The sequence below is a fragment of the Tupaia chinensis genome, unplaced genomic scaffold (genome assembly GCF_000334495.1).
Source record: "Tupaia chinensis unplaced genomic scaffold, TupChi_1.0 Scaffold149383_1, whole genome shotgun sequence".
NCBI classification, from domain to species: Eukaryota; Metazoa; Chordata; class Mammalia; order Scandentia; family Tupaiidae; genus Tupaia; species Tupaia belangeri.
Genome location: NW_006209227.1, coordinates 880,896 through 887,356, shown reverse-complemented (window position 1 = coordinate 887,356; position 6,461 = coordinate 880,896). Strand labels below are relative to the sequence as shown.

At 48.6% G+C, this 6,461-nt stretch overlaps 1 long non-coding RNA gene across 2 annotated transcripts in view; it reads left to right on the top strand.

Annotated features, from left to right (window-relative positions):
• The window catches only part of LOC102497854 (uncharacterized), a 26,111-nt gene that overhangs the window by 18,601 nt on the left and 1,049 nt on the right, over window positions 1–6,461 (top strand). For both annotated transcript variants that reach the window (XR_337735.1, XR_337736.1), the window contains one exon: window positions 5,618–5,822. This is a non-coding gene — a long non-coding RNA (uncharacterized LOC102497854). The remainder of the gene's footprint in view (window positions 1–5,617; window positions 5,823–6,461) is intronic.

Here is a 6,461-nt window from a genome sequence, read left to right as displayed (position 1 = left end):
GGGGAGTCCTCACTTTTCCTTTGTCTCTAGCTCTGTCTCTTTCTTTGGTGAGTGCATGTGCCCTAAGGCAAAAACCTCTAAAGAAAAAAATACATAAACCTTAAGGAGTGACACTAGACTGTAACAAAGAAATTTTGAGAGAGCAGACCTAGCACTTAGACCAAACATTATCTGGTCTGTCCAGGAGGAGGATCTCGAGCTTGGGCTGGGCTGATGATATATATAGACCCTATCTTGGGACCAGCAGTTGGCGTAATGGCTATGTCACTGGACTCACATGTAGTTAACTGTGGTTCGAGTCCCGGACCTAATGGCTTAAACTCATGCCAGGCATGTGCGTGTGTGCCCAAGATCCCGAGAGGAGAATGGAGGAGAAGGGATTGCGGCATGGCCAACCCCCCGGGGGTGATTTCTCTCTTTCTATCACTCTGTCTCTTTCTGGTGAGTGCATGCACCCTATAGCAAAAGAGTTGGGTGATAGAGGCAGCAGGTAGCATGGTGGTTAAGGTGCTGGACTTCCACTTGGCTGACTGCAGGTACATGTGCCCAGAATCCCAAGAGGGGAATGGAGAAGGGATTGCAGTGGCTATCCCCTGGGGGGTAATTTCTCACTTTCTTTCTCACTCTCTCTCTCTGGGGAGCATACATGCCCCCCCAAATAGAACTAAAAAAAAAAAAAAAGAAGAAGAGGAAAGTTGGTAAGTGCATGTGAAATCCCAGCTCTTGCTGGAGAGCTCACATGGAAAAACCCGAGGCTGCATGGCGAGGAGGGCAGTTCCACTCTGTTCAGGTCAGCGCCGGCCTAGTCAGGCACTGGGCGTGTGAACGAAGCTGTCTCGGGCTTTCATATTAGCTCAGCTGTCACCCAGAATTGAGTGCCTCTGTTCAGTGTCATGTAGAGAAGAGTCACTCAGCAGTGCCTTCCCAGATCCCTGACCTCCTACCCCCAGGAAAGGAGCCGGGTGTGGTGGTGGTACCCACAGCTCCACCTGGGAGGCTGAGGCAGGAGGGCCTCGAAGTGGTGAGACCCTGTCATAAAAATAAATGTGACTTTTTCCCTACCGAGTACAGAGTTGTTTATTCTCCTGTACTGAAGATGCTATTTCAATATTAATATTTTAATATTGTTTATGCATTTGTCGCTCTCAAAAGTGGGAAACAACAAGAAAGCCAGACTTTTCAAGAAAAGTGGGAGAGCGCGCATTTCTTTGTGTAGGGGACAGATGTTCCTGCATGTTTAATGCACAGACAGTCTCCGTGTGGACAGAGCATGACCAAAACACCGGGATGAAACAAAGCACGACAGACATGCAGAAAAGATGCACGAGGAAAAACTGAAATGAAGAAAAGACTGAAGTTTCAACGCATTTTGCATCTGAATGTTGCTGGGAAATGTATTAATAGCTATGTCTTGGGACCAGCAGTTGGCATAATGGCTATGTTGCTGGACTCCCATGTAGTTGACCACAGTTCAAGTCCTGGACCTGGTGGCTTAAACTCACACCGGGTGCATGTGCATGCATGCCCAAGATTCCGAGAGGAGAATGGAGGAGAAGGGATTGCGGATTGGCCATCCCCCCTAGGGGGTGATTTTTTGCTTTCTGTCTCTCTGTCTCTTTCTCTCTGTCTTTCTGGTGAGGGCATGTGGCCTATAGCAAAAACCTCTCAAAAAAAAAAGTTATGTCTTTTTTTTTTTTTGAGAGGTTTTCACTATAGGGCACATGCGCTCGCCAGACAGACAGAGACAGACATAGAGACAGAAAGCGAGAGATCACCCCCCCAGGGGGGGATGGTCACGCCGCAATCCCTTCTCCTCCATTCTCCTCTTGGGATCTTGGGCACGCATGCACATGTGCCCGGCGTGAGTTTTAAGCCACCAGGTCCGGGACGCGAACCGCGGTCAACTACGTGGGAGTCCAGCGACATAGCCATTATGCTAACTGCTGGTTCCCCAAAAAAGTTATGTCTTAAGTGAGAAAATCACCCAGGCCTTAAGACCTTTTACATATGGGGAGTTTATTTATATATATATTTTTTCTATACGGTATGTGTGCATGCCAGAGAGAAGACAGAAAGAGATGGTGAGAGGGAATATGAGAACTTTGGGGGGATGGCCACACTGCAATCCCTTCTCCATTTTCCTCTTAGGATTTTGGGCACGCACACACATTGCTCCAGCATGGTTTTCAAGCCCCAAGTCCAGGATTCAAATGGTAGTCAGTCATGTGGGAGTCCAGCGCCCTAACCACCACGCTACCTGCTGGCCTCACAGATGGGGAGTTTATGAAGAATGTCTATGCGTGCGGCAGAAGTCACATGCCCTGAACAGAGACAGCACTCGCGAACATGAGGCCGGCTGATTTTGCTTGCACGTGGCCAGCACAGCTGAGACTCACAGGCCAAGTCTCCAGGAGAAGTGACATCACATGTCGCGTTCACTGTCACAGCTCGGGAGGGCACTCCATGGGCTGCTCCCTGGATGGCACGTTTATTCATGTCGGTTATGAAGCTTCCATGTGGCCAAAGAACTTCCAGAACATGGGACCCATGACAGGCACAACCTCAGGAAATGACCTTATTTTATTTATTTTTTGGAGAGGTTTTTTCACTATAGGGCACATGCGCTCGCCAGACAGAGAGAGATAGAGAGACAGAAAGCGAGAAATCACCCCCCAGGGGGGATGGTCACGCCGCAATCCCTTCTCCATTCTCCTCTTGGGATCTTGGGCACACATGCACATGCGCCCGGCGTGAGTTTTAAGCTACCGGGTCCAGGACGTGAACCGCGGTCGACTACGTGGGAGTCTAGCAACATAGCCATTACGCTAACTGCTGGTTCCCTCTTTTATTATTATTATTTTTAAAGATTTTGCCGTTGGGTACATGTGCTCATGGGAGAAAGAAGCAAAGAGAGGGCAGTGAGAAATTGCCCCCCAGGGGGAATGGCCGTGCTGGAACTCTCTCTCCTGCTTTCTCTTCTTGGGATTTCGGGTGCACTGCACAACACACCCAGTGTGATTTTCAAGCCCCTGAGTCCAGGAGAACGCCCTGGTTAACCATGTGGGCGTCCAGCACCTTCACCACCATGCCACCTCCTGGCCCTGAAACAACTCTCTTCTTTTTTTCTGCTCACCAGAGAGAGAGACAAAAAGCAAGAAATCACCAGCCGGGGTATGGCCTGGCTGCAACCCCTTCTCCATTCTCCTGGGATCTTGGGCACGCACGTACACGTGCCTGGTGTGAGTTTTAAGCCACTGGGCCTGGGACCCGAACCATTGTCAACTACATGAGAGTTTAGCGACGTAACCATTATGCCAACTGCTGGTCCTGAAACAATTTATTTTTATGTAGTAAGAAAAGTCTTTAAAAAATTGTACGTAGACTGGTCAAAATTAGTGTGAGTGCAGGTGGTAAGTCTGTGATGGTTGGTGTTAACTTGTGACAAAAATGAAATCTCAGGAGGGCTTTGCAAAGACACAGAACGTAAGTCTGTGCCTAGCTTCATTGTCCAGGAATCATTTTGTCCTAAAAAGTTCAAAATGAATCATGTGGGGCCAGCAGATGGTATAGTGGTTAAGGCACTGGACTCCCACATGGCAGACCACAGTTCGAGTCCCAGACCTGGAGGCTTGCTTTCTCACTTTCCCTCTCTCTCTCTCTCTATATATATATATATGTGTGTGTGTGTCTCTCACTGGTCAAATTAAAAATAATAAAATAAATAAAATAAATCTTTAAAAAGATGGATCGTGTCATGAATGTAGTAATTTACGTCATAACCTGGCTGTATACCCGTGGTGCAAACCAGAGAAAGTGCAGGGCTTTGTCTAGTGGTGAAGAGGCACCAATGGAAGTCTGCTCCACTACCCAGTTCAGAGCCTGCATCGCGGTATGCTGCTAAAGCAGGACTTCCAACTGCTGGAAGAAACGGACTTTTTCCTATGGTTTTAAAATTTTTTTAAAGAATTATTTTATTAAACTTTACTTATTCATTTGTGTATTTCAATTTGACCAGAGAAGGACAGATAGAGTAAGAAAGCAAGCTGCTAGGTCCAGGACTCAAACTGCGGTCAGCCACGTGGGAGTTCAGCACCTTTAACCACCACGCCACCTGCCGGCCCCCTTTTCATATCTTCCAACAGAAGATCTGCCACAGTTTAGCAGCAAAGATTGGGTCCAAGACTTAGCTTTTTAGCTGACATTATGACCCATCCTAACATGTTGCATGTTTATCTTAAATTTTAATTTATTTTAATGTTTTTGCCGTAATACTAGGGACTAGCACATGTGCTCACCAGAGAGAGACAGAGATGGTCAGAAGGCGGAGGGGGGAAGCGGTAAGTCACCCTGAGAGGATGCCACGCAGCAATCCCTTCTCCGTTCTCCTCTTGGGATTTTTTTTTTTTTTTTTGGAGGGGGTTTTCGTGGGGGCAGTTTGGAGAGGTTTTTGCTGTAGGGCACGTGCGCTCACCAGAAAGACAGAGAGACAGAAAGAGAGAAACCTCCCCCCCAGGGGGGATGGCCACGCCGCAATCCCTTCTCCTCTATTCTCCTCTCAGGATCTTGGGCACGCATGCACACGTCTCTGGTGTGAGTTTAAGCCACCGGGTCTGGGACTCAAACCACGGTCGACTACGTGGGAACCAGCGACATAGCCATTACATCAACTGTTGGTTCCATCTCCTCTTGGGATTTTGAGTACGCATGCACCTGGCATGATTTTCTTTCTTTTTTTTGAGAGGTTTTTGCCTTAGGGCATGTGTGCTTGTGGGGGATGGAGAAACAGAGACAGTGAGAAGGAAAGTGAGAAGTCACTCCGCAGGGAGGATGGCCACGCTGTAATTCCTTCTTCTCCATTCTCTTCCTGGGATCTTGGTCATGTTTGCACACGCACCTGGCAAGAGTTTCAAGTCACAGGATCCAGGACTCTAACAGTGGCCAGCCATGTGGGAGTCCAGTGAAGTAACCATTATACCACCTGCTGGTCCCCATTATCATTATTTTTTAATACATTGCCTTTCTGGCCCTTGGAGTTATTTAGGTTTATAAATCAGTCCCCTAAAAGAAGTCCTATTCGTCTTATTACTTTTTCGTGTTTTTGTTTGTTTGTTGGTAGACCTTTGCCATAGGGCACGTGCTCTCAGGGAGAGACGGTGAGAAAGAGCATGAGAAACCACTAGGGGGTTTGCTGTGTCACAGCCCTCCTCCTCGCTCTCTCTGGGTGTCGGGCATGAAGTGCACGTGCACACCGCGCCCGGCGCGATCCTCCGGCTTTGGGGTCTGGGACTCTGACTGTGGTCGGCCGTGTGGGAGTCCAGCGCATAAACTCCACACCACCTGCTGGCCCCAGCCCCATTCTTCTTAAAGGCACTCGTGAACCTGGGGTGTGGGCCAGGGAGCTGGCTGGACGATCTAAACCTTTAGGCCCCTCCTGTGACCCTCCCCCTGAGGATGACAGACCTGCCACGGTGACCGTGGGTTCAAGCAGGGTAGCCAGCCCCCTTCCCAGGACAAGAGCTGGGCAGTCTGGCCCTGAGAGACTGCTGGGCTTTTTTTTGTGTGTGGTTGTTTTCATTTTAAACTTTTTTGACATTTCAATGTTGTCGGTCACTTACAGGAGCACTCTGCCTCTTACAGAGATGGGCGTTCCCTGGACATCAAGCCCCCAGGAATGCAGCGGGGTGCTGACTTGTGAGAACACGTAGCAAGCTTCCGGGGGAGGCCTCTGGTTGCCAGCAGAACCTGGAAGAGACATGGGACCCAAAGGTGTTTTCTACTGTGACATTGGGACGTGACTGCTCTGACCACGTTAGTCTAATTACGTAAGTAATATATACTGGGCCAGCAGGTAACATGGTGGTTAAGGCACTGGAGTTCCCACACGGCTGACTGTGGTTCGAGTCCTGGACCTGGCGGCTTGCTTTCTCATTTTGTCTCTTTCTCTGGCGAGTGTCTGTATCGAATTTAAAAGTAATAGGAGTATAGGGCCTAGTGGGTGGCATTGCGGTTAAAGGTGCTGGACTCCCATATGGCCGACCATGGTTCGAGTCTTAGACCTGGCGGCTTGCTTTCTCACTTTCTCTCTCTCTCTTGCTCTGTCCCTCTCTGGTCAAATTAAAATAAATAAATAAAAATTAAATAAAATAATTATTTAAAAAAAATAATGAGGAGCCAGCAAGTGGCATGATGGTTAAGGCACTGACTCAAACCACAGTCGGCCATGTGGGAATCCAGCACTCTTAACCACTGTGCCACCTGCCGGCCCCAGGCTGAGAGGATTTGAGGTCCATGTCTCCTTATCGCAGCAAAGAACTTAGGCACAGGAGATAAGCTGGGCACACTGTGTTTTCTAGAGAGCTGGGATTTTTTTTTTTTTTTGAGAGATTTTCACTGTAGGGTGCGTGCGCTTGCCAGACAGACAGAGAGAGACATAGAGACAGAAAGCAAGAAATCACCCCCCA